Below are 15,148 nucleotides of genomic sequence, written 5' to 3'. Positions count from 1 at the left end.
ACTCTTCGAGAATAAGAAGGGATAGAATGGCTGGTACATGAAGGAAGACACTTTGATATAAAACTGTTTCGGTAGTAAATAGCCTTTCAATACAAAATCGCTTGTATATAACGGCACAAACGTCACTGTGACCATTTTATATGTCCATATATTGCTCATATCATCTGCCTTTTCAGTGTACGTGCCACCAAATTCTCTGTTAAGCGCAGACAAACCTCGTTCTCCTTGATTTACCGACAACGACGCCGAGGAAGTAACATTCACAAAGTAACAAAAATAGTGGAAAAACGTGTACGTGTTATCCACAACCGTATTCTCTGAAGGACTGGGCGAAATGAAGCACGTCCAATTTTCTTCGGTAAGTGCAGTCCACATTCTTAACTAACGAGTGAGCATTAACTGCGCGGTGAGTGACCACTCCGGAACTTCGTGTTACCATCACTGTGATCACTGACGGCGTGATACACGATAGGACGACTTCATTAACTGAGCGACTATCAGTGGTTTTGTTAGTGCGATCAGCAACATGCACACAAATCAGAAGGCTCTCACTCACGTAGCACTTAAGAAGAATGAGATTACTCCAAACGGTGATGTACTTTCTAGGTTATGTATAGTGTGGACCCTTGTATGTTGGTGGTTTTATTACTGTAAGAGTCATTCAGCCGGATGTATTACATCAAAGGAAATGGAGGAAGCGCAAATAAAATATCAAAGAAGCGGCAGACATCTGTCAAGGAGAAAAAAAGTGTAAATGCATGTGCACGAAAACAGGAAACAAGAATATCAACAGAACAGCAATTCCTTAAAATATGTGACAAAAGAGAACAGGGGAAGTCAGTATGCTGCTGATACGATGCGTATATATTACCTCATCAGTATTAGTTAAATCAGTGAAAACACCAAAACGTATAGACGGATATACTTACTCCAACCTTTTAGGAAAGCCTGCAACGCGTAACTCTGAAAGACTCTGAATTTTTCGGATATTGCCCCGTGGATGCTGCGAGAATGACGGTAGTGGAACTGTGCATGCGCAAAGTATAAAAAAACAGAGAAGGGGAAGCTACTGGCTCGCGGTAATTAAAAGATCAACCTACGCCCACTCCCAAGCGCGCGTACCGACTCGCCGCGTGGGAGGTGAAGTCTTGTCACAGTGCAGGCTTCAAGAGTTCCGAGACACCATATTTAAGAAGTCACAAAGCACTTCCATCGGTAAAGAAGAGTATTTCCTCCACCACACAACAAGCTCGCAAGACCACAAAGCGACGACCCTTAGGATGCTACAAACTAATTATTATCCGACTCTCATTTTCATGCACTGTCTATTACCAAGTGACTTCAGCACGCAGTGCCCTCGCTGCGGGGGAACGTGTGATTTAGAGCACATGCTCTGGCGGTGGCCCTCGTTACGTGCGGATAAGGACCACAGAGAGTGAAAATGAAGCTTGGCCCTCAAGGGCTCGGAAGGTCAGCATCAACTTTGGGCTGTCCAGAAAGGCTGCGATGCGGAGGATAGGCTAGGTCTAACCGTCCCCACATGTAACAATGCTGATCGTTGGCCAAGTGGGTACTTGCTTACTGACATAATTTGGTCGCAAATAATACACACACAAAGTAAAGAAACACTCAACGATAAGCACACTCGCCGCTTGAGCTTGTCGTTGAGTGTTTTTTTTACTTTGTGTGTGTATTATTTGCGGCCAAATCATGTCAGTGTCCCCACATGGGAGCGGTCCGCGGATTACCCTAAGGAGTGGTACTTCTCTGGATCTTTCAAGAAAGTTCTTCATACCGTACATACGACTGTTAATGAGGCAGCAGGTCACAGACGATCTACAAACAGGTTTCCACTCAGTTATTGCCACTGCTTTCAGAACTTCACCACTTCGTCTGCTTTCCTCAATTAAAGTTTGCCTCTACACCGGCATCAAAGTCAATTCGCTCTTGTTCGAAAATCAAAACCAGTACTTTCAACTTCTGACTTCAGTTTACCTTGCCTCCGGTGAGACGCCACGAAGCATTAAATTGCACGCCGGTAGTTTCCTGTGATCTTTGAAGCATGCCTGAATTCAGTTCTTCAGGACAGTCTCTACACAAATAGTGGTTGTGGACGTCTGGATTCAGTAAAGCTGCATCTCCGATAACCAAGAACCATTTCCTCTTCAAAGACCTTCCTCTGCTGTCTCTACGTTTTTTCTACACTTAACTGCTGTTCTAGTGTTTGATGTTTCAGGTTTTTAGATTACAGCAGGTTTCAATATATATAGATACATATATATATATATATATATATAAATATATATATATACATACATATATATATATATATATATATATATATAAATATATATATATATATATATATATATATATATATATATATATATATATATAAGGGAAAGAAGTGGATACTTAAGGGCTCGTTTTTCCGTCTTTGACACAATAATAATGAAATTTAACAGACAATAACGCCAAGGAAAGTATAGGGGAGGTATTAGACCGAACTGTAAAGCAAATATGAAGAAAGAGAAGTGGTTGAAAAGATAAGTTGCCGTGGGCAGGAACCGAACCTGCGACCTTCAAATAACGCATTCGATGCTCTACCACTGAGCTACCATGACGCTATCCTCCCAGCCACTTTATTGGGTATATATGTGAATTAAAACGTGAAAGTCTGAGTCAGCGCTATCTGCAGCCATGGCGGCGAGTGTGGCACACTCTTCTGTGAGCCTGTGAGGCGTCACGTAGCACGTGAACTTATTACGAGCTGGCAGCTGACCAATAGTCCCTCGTATACTCAGTGCTCAGTGGTAGAGCATCGAACGCGTTATTCGAAAGTCGGAGAGTCGGTTCCTGCCTACAGCAAGTTATCTTTTCACCCACATTACTTTCTTAAATTTACCTTACAATTTGGTCTAATAACATCCCCTATACAATTATGTATGTATATATAAGACTAAGCCGCTGGTACACAATAACAGTACCTTTATTTGGACTCTCCTCTCCCAGGAGAAGATCGCCTGTGATATTTCCAAAACATTTTCCCTTGAAAAGTATTCCTAAACGTGTGTGCTAAAGGAAATGAATGCCTCGCTAGGACAAAATGTGAAGCGAACAGAAACATTTTTCCAAGCCATTAAAATTACGACAGCAAAAAGTTCGTGCGAAACCCGCCTTTCGATGGTCGCAAGATACGTTATAATTTCTTGGGGCATTTTCAGATCATGAAGAATGCTAGAAAGAAAGTAAAGATGCCGCACAGACGACACCCGAAAACAACTTTCCAGAGAAAGCGTAAATAATCTGTAATTATTATGCATTACTTATACTCCATTTCATACATGACGTGAAACGCTGCGAAATCTATGCAAGACGTTTGGTCAAGAAGATGTCTGAATACGCTTGTCGAGCGCTAGGCTTTCATCGTTGTATATATACGCGAGCCCAGCCTGAGCACGTGCTCATAGCGTCGATGCGGGCTACACATAAAACACAATGAAACGAAAATAAAGAGACACCAAGCAGTCAAGGACAACTCATTGACAGCCGTATAGCAGGACTTGTTTATCTTTGAGGCATAAAGCACCTTCATTTATTAGTGAACTCAAAGATGAAAAGAAATTGCATCACAGGTGCGAGAGTGATTGTACAGCTTCTTAATGTGGACGCATTTACAACGAGAATTCTCGCTACTCTATACAGCGTTGCTACTAACGTATGAAACAGAGTACAAATTCCAACGAATCTTCTCGGATACTTTTTATGTCACTTGCCACTTGTATACGCTGTGTCTACTTCCCTATGTAACTTTCCTCTTACCCTCCCAGATATAAAGAACCAATATCCTGGTAACTGAAAAGGAAAAGAGGAAAGAAGAACTTTAAGGAAGAAAACGTTTTTTCGCGGAGGTGTGGTGGCAATTATGCCCAATTTGGCACTCCCAATGCACGTAAACTTAAGAAATACAAGCTTTATTTGCGGCAGTTACCGAAGTTTTTGTTGCGACGGCGACAAGAACTTTAGGCAGAACAAATGTGGATTGGCATTTTGACAACTTATTATCATCGATTAAGGACTGATCCTTCAGCAGTATTACGCATTTTTCTGTGTAAGGAACAACATAGCTGGGTGATATATTTGTAATGCTGCGCGAGCTCTTCAATGTGGGTCCCAAAAGTATGCTATAAAGGCCACTTCTACTAATTTCCAAAATCCCCCCCCCCCACTTCAAACTGAAATGTCAAGCGAAGTTATGTCATATATCACACAAGCTCAATGAAGGTGAGGGGGGGAGGAGGATTTCATTTCAAGACCGTGACTAGTTCTGCGATAATTTTAAGCAAAATGAATTAGTTCCTTTGTTTGGGAATTTGTATTGACGCTGCTTTTGGTCACTCCTATACAAAAACACTGTTTTTGTATTGAGGCTGTTTTTGGTTGGGCATTGCATTGACTGTTCAAGCCGAAAGTTTTCTGGCAACAAGTGCAGTCTTGGCACTTTCTATTGAAAAAAAAATGGTTTGGTAATATGACTGAAACCATGAGTAGCATGCGATAGCGAATGGGTTGACCTAAAGTTTCGTTCATCACGGTCACCATGCCCGATGTTAATGCGCCCTTGCAAATGGAGCACACCATGATTTTCGCTGTAGTTTCTGTTGCTTTTACTGGTCTGGAACTCTTGTTGTAGCATGCCGTGTGGGTTCATCACCACGCCACGCGATGCACGTGCGTTCGTCGCCTGTTCGCAGAAGCTCGTTCTCCAACGTTATCACGCGATTGTGGAGAGAGTGTAAGAGGGACAGGCACATCCTCTTACACAGCCACTTATTTCTCACTCACACCGAAAGCGGCACGGCAGAGTGGCAAAGCGCGCGCTTTTCGAAGCGGTGAGTCGGCGAGTGCGTGAACCTGCTCAAAGTGCATGCCTCTTTTGGCTGGTCGCGTGGCAGAAGAGGTGGGCATCTCGCGCTTTTACGCACGTGTCGCTATGACGTGGTAATGCTTCCCTCAAACGTTCATCCACACCACCACCTCGGCTCCGCTGCGTGCCATTCTAATTGGCTGCGGCAATGCGGCGAGCCTCGGCAGGCGGCGAAAAATTGCTCCGAGAGCAATCGTCCATGCCGCCAGGTTTTAAAGACGATAATCCCTCTTGGGGACCTTTGAAGCAAAATTGTTGATCTGTCTGTCTGTCTGTCTGTCTGTCTGTCTGTCTGTCTGTCTGTCTGTTTGTTTGTCTGTTTGTCTGTCTGTCTGTCTGTCTGTCTCTACATTTGTCTGTTTGTCCACTCTTAACGGCATCGGGAACTTTAAACGGCTGACACTATCCTCAGCGCCCTCCAATGTTGCTCAAGCTTGAGTGTTCATGTTTGTGCAGTGGCCAAATAAAAAGCAATTATTGCGCATGTCTGGCGCACCACAACAACACGTATATTTTCTGCATATGCTTTTTTTACTAGAAAAGGCATACATATGTAATTGTAAGGACTGTAGCTCTTATCACGCTACGGTTATCATGCAACGCTTGCACGGAATGGGGCGTGTTTCCATCGCTTTGCTAAGACAAAACGGTGGTGGCACATACCCGTCGCCTTGCGTTTTACACCTTATCACCTCTGAGAAGAGCGCGCACACCCGTCTCAGAGCCACGCGCTTTGTTTTCTAAGAAAACTGCCAGATGGCGCTCATGTCCCAAGTGTGACGTTACTTGATGCCCTCGTTCACCTCCGCTGCACGCTCGAGACACTCTACGCAGTGCCTCCAGAATACCACTCACCTATTTTCTTGCTCAGAACATCAAATAAATGTCTTTTCACTCTCTACACACGCAAGACTATCGTCTTTCGACAACATTTGCAGATTAACGTGCAGATGCGGGGCCAATTTTTTCTCTCGCTTTCGCCGTCTGGAGGTTTTTCCCGCTTCCCACGTTGCCGCTGCACCACTTTGGTCACCACGCCTTCGGTGGCAACGATCTTGTACGCAGGCAGAAACACGCTCTGCCTGTGCTTGGCTAAGCTGTTGCGCATGCGTCGTAAGGGTTATTACGCACACCAAATTGAGCTTTGCTGTAAGCTACTGGGTATCCAAAAAACAAGCCAATACCAATTTTCGGAAGTGCAAGTCTGTCAATTGCTACATAAAATATTATCTATAAAGCTTCGCAATCCACACTTTTACATCCATAAACGTTGTTTCATATCACGCGAAGTTCTGCCCAGAATGCTTTAAAAGAACACCAAAGGCAACTAATTAAGTTGACGTTGATTGTAGAAATAGCAGTCCAGTAACCTCATAGTGTTACTTTTGTGCAAAGGAAGGACTTATCTTGAAATGAAATCACGTTTTTTTTTGTCCTCATTAGGTTAGCGCACTTCAAATATTTGCCTCAAGAAGCATAACGTCTGACGTCAGTGTTCCGTGCACAACACTGACGTCTGCCTGTCTTTACTTGCCCGTCTTTGCCCGTCTTTACTGCGCGGCCACCAACAGTAGTAAAAGCATTACGAAAACAGTGGGAGCAAGAGTTGCAACAACCGCCATTGATCAATATCCTGCCATTAGCTCCGAGATGGCAGACGTGTCTCGGTGCAACTGGGCCCCGCTGGATGGCACGACCTGTCAAATTTACCCACGATAAATTGATTTTTTTAACAACTCGCACCAGTTCCCATAGTAACATTCGGCGGTTGTTTTTTCCTGAAATCAAACAGAAAGGAACAAGCAGCATTTTATTGTGTCTCTTGACGCACGGAAGATTCTTTATATAGTGCAGCTAGATCGATCATTGCTGAATAATTTTACGCGGTTCATCTGACGCCATCGGGATCATTAGAATGTCCGACTGCGGCTCATGTATCCTTGTGCATTTACCTTAATTTCTCGGTAACTAAGGCACTGTTGTTGATAATATTGTCGTTTTAGTTGTTGTCATACATTGAGCTTTCAGTCTTACGCGAATTCTTATTTGACTTTAGTGTCCCTTTGAGACATTTGTTGAACCGTACATTTTGAACAAGTGGAAGAGGTCCACCAAAGCTTTGAACAAGAATAGTTTGCGTCACAAGGTTTTCATTCCAGAGCTATTTTTACCTATATTGGCTTCCACATTTATTCTCACGCTGCAAGCTCAAAAGTCAACATGTTCCAAATGCATAGGTAAAGAAAGAAGTACGACAACAAAAGAAAACTAGGTAATCAAAACCTTGCTCTGTTTTCTAGGGACCCAGGCCAAAAGACTTTGCGACTGTCAGCCTCACTTAAAAGAAACATCGCGTAGCTTATCTGCTCTCAACAAACGATATCACGATAGACTTTAATACTTTTCTTGATCTCCACGTATATCAACCACGAAGTATTCAGCCTTCAATTCTCTTCATTTGCTATTGCAGTACTTAGATAAAAGATTTATGTAGCGACGAAGATACATAGTGAAAAAAGAAAGAAGAATAGAAGTTGGAACCTAGGGTGGGGTTCTGACACGGTGCATAGCGCGACATAAAGCCCCCATTGGCGCTCTTCCATGCCTCACAATAAATCAATAATAATATTCCGGGTTTAACATCTGAACACAGTATGATTAGAAGAGACCGCGTATATAGTGGAGGGCTCCGGGAACTTTAACCATCTGATGTTCTTAAACGTACACTGAGATCGCACAGTACACGGTGTCTACCATTTTGCCTTCATCAAATTGCGACCGCCGTGGCTGGGATCATACCCCCAACCTGCGGGCCAGCAGCTCAGTACCGTAACCACTGCGCCATCGTGAGGGACATGACAAAAAATCAAAGAAGCTCTATAGAACAAATGTATTCATTCTAAAAGATAACAAGCGAACTCTATACCGCACATTGAAAGAAAGATAGGTTGAATTTCGCCATGTTTCTATGTGCGAGAAATATAGGTGAATGAAGAAAAATCTTTGTTTTGTACCACAGTGAAGTGGATAGCTCAATCTCCTAGTGAATGCAGCGAAATGAATTCAGAAAAATTTTTTTTGAGAGGGCACACACAATGTTTTACAATACGTCGTGCCAACAAGGTAGAGTTGTGGGCAAAATGAAAGGGGACATGGTATTTATAATGAATCAGCAATCATTTAATGTGTCGATATGCACGTGACGTACTGAATCGCAAGAGATACATTTCCGCTTTAGCATATTATGTTATGAACTCTTGTACGCTCTCCTACTGCATCTAGCTACTGAGACCTTTAGAAGGTAGTTTCAATGTTCCCTTTTATATTGCTCATTACGGTACAGAACAGGTCCCTCCCAGTATCCAACTGGTAAAAGATTTTTATCAAATATCTTGTACTTATCACAAGAAGCAATTTTTCAGGATGGCACCATGGCCTGGTAAAGTAAGTATACTTAGTCGCAAAAATGTAATAACAATCAAAATAACAACAAAAATACTTGAAATTTTAGTGTTTTTGTTGACAGAGTATAGTTTGGAGCCTTACACGTACTGGAAACAGTAGCACTCATGTTCTGAACAAAGGATATTTCAAAGAGTCACCAAAGGAGAATTTACCAACAAGACAGGAACTATATATATGAAGACACCAATTTATTACATATGTTTCACTGATGTATATGTGAATGACTGTCGTATGCACTATAGATTTAACTCTGCGAATTTTTAAATGTATACCAACTCTCGAACATTCTATTCAATTTAGTTTTTATTTTTCTTCACACTTCAAAGAGAGAGGACAGGACTAAAAGCTACTTCAGCTTGACAGAGGTCCTGCCTCCTTTACATGATGTGCTCAAAGTACCACTTAAATCTTAGTGTTATCACCCAGTGACTGATAGGGTATCTTGCTTTATTGTGCATAGCTATATAAATGCCATTTATGGTGCGCTCTTAGTGATTTCTGTTTTTTAGCAGTGGGCTTTGTACCCATATATTTGGTAAGGACTACCACGACCCCTTGAATTAGATCTCGACGAGCCCCAATAGGACGTTGCTTCCTTGTTTGCTCGCACGTCTGCGTTCAGTTGCCTGTTTGCTTTCACCATGTTTCATTACGTTGTAGTGCTTTCCCACCTTCTTTTTGGTAGTTTACAATAGGCAGTTGTTCTTTTCCCACCTTTTCGCTTTTTTTCACTGCGTATCTTTTGCACCACTGCAATGGCTCGGTTGGTTGATGCAGTCATTCTCACACACTTATGGTAATTTTGTATGCTGCTTTGATGACACCTTCTTTCGATGTTCTTTCACGTTGTGTGGTTGACATTTGTCTTCTGATTCACGGGCCAACAACCAACTACCGTTTGCCGCATGACTCATACGTCATTCATGCGTCGCCCTCATTAGTTTGTGCACAAGTAAGATGAAACATTTTAAATCATGCAAATATGAAACCAAAGGAAGCAAAGCGCAGCATACAGACACCACTTGTGTGAACGATTCGGCTTGTTCACTTTTCTTCGAATGCTCAAAAACATTTTTCGTCGCAGTACTTCAATGTTAGAGCCAGTATTTGGAGACGTTCAAGCGTGTTTATATGCGAGAACGAAATTGCTGAAAAACGCAGTTTAAAAGTTGCCAACAAGCTGCTGAGAACTGATGAAAAAATACGTTCATGCATTAAACGTACGGAGGTCTCAAATATATAAGCGGTGCCCGCATTCTCACGTAGCTGCGCAATAGAAGCTAGAGCTCTATCTACTTTGGTGAACAGATGGTGCAGCTCAAGAAATAAAGGGTGCATGAACAGGCAGAACAAGAATAAGAGTTGCTATGAAATCAAAAAAGGCGCAACAGCAAGCAGATTGTTCGCTCCCTTTCTCGGTGTGCCCTGACACTTCTGGAATCTTGCAGTTGCAACAACGGCAAGTCATCGATCCGTGATAGAGATGCGTCTAGAAATCTATTGAGCTGGTGCAGAGTTTGTACATAGCAACAACATCGGAAGTGGTTCTTCTTGCTTAAATTTCGATACACTCCTTTTCTCTTAAAAAAATCCCAAGGCACACCTTTACAGCAACTTTCGAGGCAATTTTGAATTCTGCGCAACTTAAGAGAAAGGTGTCTCTATTGGTAATTCACCAGATTTGTTTCTCGCCTGATGCACTCTGATTATTTTGCTTCCGCTCTATTTTAAATTGTGTTTCCAAATGAGGTACAGTTGTATGCTTTGCTGAAGTTGCCAATATCCTTGCGACTTTGTTCAAGTGAAAAAACTTTGTGCAAAACATTGCTGAATCAATCGCCATTAGAACTTTTCCTTCATTTCATGTGTTCAAAAGTGTCAATTATGCTAGGATGCTAACCGAAAAGTCGAGGGTTAGATCCCGGTCATGGCTGTCACTTATCATTGGAGGCGAAATGGTGAAGACCCGTGTACTGCGTTAGGTCGGCGCATATTAAGAAACACCGGATGGTCAAAATTTTCGGAGCCATACACTGGGGCGTCTCTCATAATCACATCTCGGTTTTGGAACGTATACCGCCAGCTAATATTAGTGTTATAACGCATTAAAGTGCCATGATTTGTTCCCACCGGCTCTTAGGAAAGTGCTTATATGACTATCACCACGTCTACCATAAAGATAAGAAAACGTTGAGGTGAAAACAGTGTTGGCGCTTATAAAATGGGGTGACGTGTTGCAAGAGCAACAGCGATTGTTGAGGATGGAGAGGCATATATCTACTGATGCTGTTACTTGAGCTGACGCTGATGGAAAAGGCTAATAACGGTTGTAAGAGAGTACTGATGCACATGACGTGTTTAAGTACCCCAAATAGTGAAGATGTGGGTGTTTCAGTCACCATAACGAAGTAGTTGCGTCATGTATGACTGCACAATTGCACAAAAACTTGCATGAAAACGTACCACCTTCTCTTGCACAAGAATCGGTATTTCGCCTTTCTGGCAGGTCACACACTTAAACTGTGCCGTTTTTCGGTGGCACTCGTTTTGCTGGAATAGCTTTAGTTGGAAGCATAGCAAAGAGGGGCTTTTGGTTCTACCACTGATTTCATAAGTGACGTTTCTGCTCAGGCCTCCTTTAAAAATCAAGTGACTTTAGCTCACGTTATGCCGATCTCAAGCTACACTATTCAAGTTTTTATGATGTGCAAATGCGCATAGGATTTGACGTATGGGAAGTCACAGACATGCATTAGAAGGAACTCCATTTACTTGTAACGTTTATTACGAAAAGCCTTTCTCCCCTCTGATCGGTGGGAAACAACTAAGAGAACTGGTGCCGTCTTCACGCATATTTTACTGTGTTCTACATTTGACAAAAGCTGTGCGGCACTCTTGTCCGGTGTTCTGTTTGTATTCCAGAAAATCTACAGCATCAGGCAGAAATATTTTTACAGACACAATCACTAGCACAGAAGGGAAGCTATCAGAACCGCGAGCTTGACGTTACCGGTCTCCAAAGATATCCTGATTAACATTTCCTTTTTTTAATGTTCTACACCGACTTACATGCGCATGACACGGCAGCTTCCATGAATCACGCTGAGAACTCAATAAATAGCTTAGTAACGACGTATTGGAAGACTACTGCCCGAAAGACCAGAAGCAGTTATGTGGGTTTCGGATAAACTGGTGGACACATTGCCTATGCAGCGTGCATTGCTTTGTTTATAGAGAAGTGGTCTACATATTATCGCGCACGACTAATGTCTTTCACTTGAGCCCATATTGTCTTCCTGGTCTTTTCCAATAGCACGTGTCTCTTTGCTCTGGCTTCTCGCTAAACTTCGGAAGGAGTTAACCACAGTATATACCGAAAAATTGTGCTCACGAAATCGAAACGCTACTTCTGCGTGACAATTAGGGAATGCTATAATCACTGACACATACAGATTAAATAGTAAAATGCATGAGTTAAATTTTGGCATGCAATATATCCTCTAAGACATGTTTTTTTTTTTCGATGAGAATAGTGACTTAGTTTCAAGTGTACTAGATACGATTATTGTGGCCTTGATGAAATCGTTGCAGTGGAGAGCTGCCTAGCGCTTGATAGCAAAACGTAAATGTTTCCAGTGATATTAACAAATGATTGAACGGAGCGGCGCAGCACGAATTCGTTGAGCAGTATTGTAGTCCGCAGTACACTTGGACTGTGAAAGCCAACGCTACCTTTAGTAGACGGCGTTTGCCTTCGGTCTCTAGTGCTCTAGTACGCTGAAAACGGAAATATAATCATCGTTGACGTATTGGTTTTATACATTTAACGTCAACCCCATTAGCACAATAGCGCGCCCAAGAAGATGTACTGGTTTAATAATCGGACATCAATTCTCGTCGTCATCAGACGAAATTATGTAAGACAAATAAATCGAGTGATGTGTTAAAGAAGTTGTGCGCTTCGGTTTTCTATTTTACGAAGACCTTTATTAAGCGATTTTTTTTACTTGCGCAACACCGGCAGAATACAAGTGGATTCACTTAGTGTGCGTAAACGAAATGCACAATGTGGACAGTGCTGGAAAAACAGACTGGATCAAGGTGGCATTGAGCAAACGTTTCTTCACAAGCACCCTAACAACTTCAGCTGTAACCACCATTCCCAAGGTATACCTGTAGTCACGGTCGCGACAGGTTTCTGGCTAGTCGGAACAAGTTGCCACTTCAGTGAGTGTTGCTATTTGCCGCAATGGCAACAAGTGGCGCTGACTGACTATTCAAAGTTTTTATGCACATAAAGTGAACGAGCAGTTGACCGCTACCGTGGCTCAGTGGTAGAGCATAGGACACGTCATTCAAAGGTCACGGGTTCGGTCCATGCCGGAAGCAAGCAATCTTTTCGTACACCTTTTTTTCTTCACATTTACATTAAAATTACTTCCTATAACGTCCCCTATACTTTGCTTGGCGTTATTGTCGGCTAGATCTCATAATACAGTGGCATCGCGCTGCATACGGGAGGTTGCTCTTCACCTTTTCTGTCTTTTTTGTCTTCTACCTTCAGCGATCGCTCTTCGTTGGAGTACCCTTTCTTCCATTTTCAATATACCTTCAACACTAAGGTACAGTAACAGTGAAACAAAAACCCTGCAACGTCTTTCTAAAAGTAAGGGACTTGTATATCACGAACACACATTTGTTTTTTCTCGCGTTTGACAACTTCTTGTTTAAAATGTAACAAGCGCGAGAAAACACTGGGACGAAGCAGAGAAAACACAGAGGACCGGCGCTTGTGTATTTTCTACTTCGTGCGCGTGTTTCTTCGCGCTTCTTAAACACGAGCATATTCTAACTTCTGAGTCATCGTTTCTTTCTGTCAAAACAGTCTCTTCAAGTGTGAGGCCCATGGGATGGCTTTATGCCATTTCATAGTAGAGTACCAAATACTCTAAAATGTTAACCACGTTTTCTAAACACACAGTGCTAGTGTTATTTGCTCACTTTACAAGAAGGATACAGTATTAGCCATCTGCATGTTAAAAGCGTGTATTGTTCTTGGAAAAAACAAGAAAAAAACAGCCGGAAGGTTCCCAGAAAAGTGAAGTATTATTGCTTAACACATTGCTCTGTGTAAAAGGCAATTAGGTTTTCAACTGGCCATAATTAATAATGTTTTTCGCAGCAAAGAAAACAATCCTTCAAACTTTTAGTTCTTTGCATCTCGAAATTAGAGTAAGGTGCGAGGGATACAATAAGTGTTTGGAAAGAAAAAAACTAAATAACACACATTTCATTGGTACAGTGCAGAAAAAGACGACTTATTATTTATGTGGTACGAAATATGCCATAGTATTGCAAAATTATGACCAGGAACTGACTGTAATGAAAGCAGAGAACAACAATAGAAGCCGGACTAGTCGACAAGGCACTTACCGTATGCCGACGACACAGGTAGGGCAACAGCTAGGTTTGTTCTAGGAGGTATCTTGAGTGACTAATTCTCTTCCGCACGTACACCGACGAGCTACTGGGTATAGGGTCACTACTAATTGCATGACTGAAGATACAAAGAGTTGGACATCATTAAGACAGAACCATCGTACGGCTGTTCATATCGAGCTGTAGTTGCGGTGCCTTTGATTTGCGTCTCCAACTATGGTAGTAGGCTATGTTGTACACGCCACTTTGATTAGAGCGACCCTCTTGTGTGCGCAGCAGTAGCGTTGTAGGCAAAGAGGGCATACAGCTCTCTTGAAGACTAATAACAACAACAAAAAAACAAAAACAGCGGGGATAGGGAGCAGCAGAGATGTAACGAAATGCGGGGAGGCTAGTTAGACACATGAACAGGCTGCTATCCTGCACTAGGGGAAAGGTGAAAAGGGCTAAACAAGCGAGAATAAAACAGATGGAGATACACAAAACCACGTGTACACTTGTGAGGAGTACACAAAGGCGATAGTCGTTTGAAGCCTCTTTACACCATTATTTCAACAACGACACTGTTGCATTCAGTATAATTGGAGCTCATGTACATGTTCCAAAACCATTGACTGTGAAAAGTGGGGTTCCATTTATTCACATTCATGAAACAACGTGAAAGCAAGGGGTATACGAGTATATTACTTTAGCACCCGGTCGTGTTACTTGCAGTATGTAGCCGGTTTAAACTGCCTTCACGGTTATAGTTATTATTTATTCATTCAAGAATACTGCCAGTTATAAGAGGCCCAAGCATGAGTGAAAAATGGAAGCGCAATAAGCAAACGATGATCGAGATTACAAAATGTGACGTTATATTCAATAGAACAGTGTTTCATTACTAAAAAGTTTATATATATATTAGGTAACAGGGCTATAAATACGACAACTAAAACAACAATTTTTCCAACACCACTTAGAAATTACTGTTTTCAAAAGGATATTTAGGAAGAGTGTTCCAGCAAAAAGTTTTCTGCCAAGAAAAAAGCATCGTTTAAATGCATGAGATTTAGTTATTACTTGTTTCAGTCCGCGCGCTACCATTGCCTCAAGTTTTCTTGTTGCCTAGGGGTTAAACATACGAAATTATCAACATGTGATAATAAATACCAATTGTGTGCTTGCTGTGTTTCCTTCCTAAGCACAACTACGCAAAAAATAATAAAAAGCATGTTCTTGACACTCTCCCGTTAGTCATGCACTGTGCTACGTAATTAAGAGCGCGACGTTTAAACGTTAAGAATAACAACGTGTATGCAAGGTTGCTAAAAGTAA

The sequence above is a fragment of the Rhipicephalus microplus genome, chromosome 1 (genome assembly GCF_043290135.1).
Source record: "Rhipicephalus microplus isolate Deutch F79 chromosome 1, USDA_Rmic, whole genome shotgun sequence".
Classification (NCBI taxonomy): Eukaryota; Metazoa; Arthropoda; class Arachnida; order Ixodida; family Ixodidae; genus Rhipicephalus; species Rhipicephalus microplus.
This window is presented reverse-complemented; position numbering follows the sequence as displayed.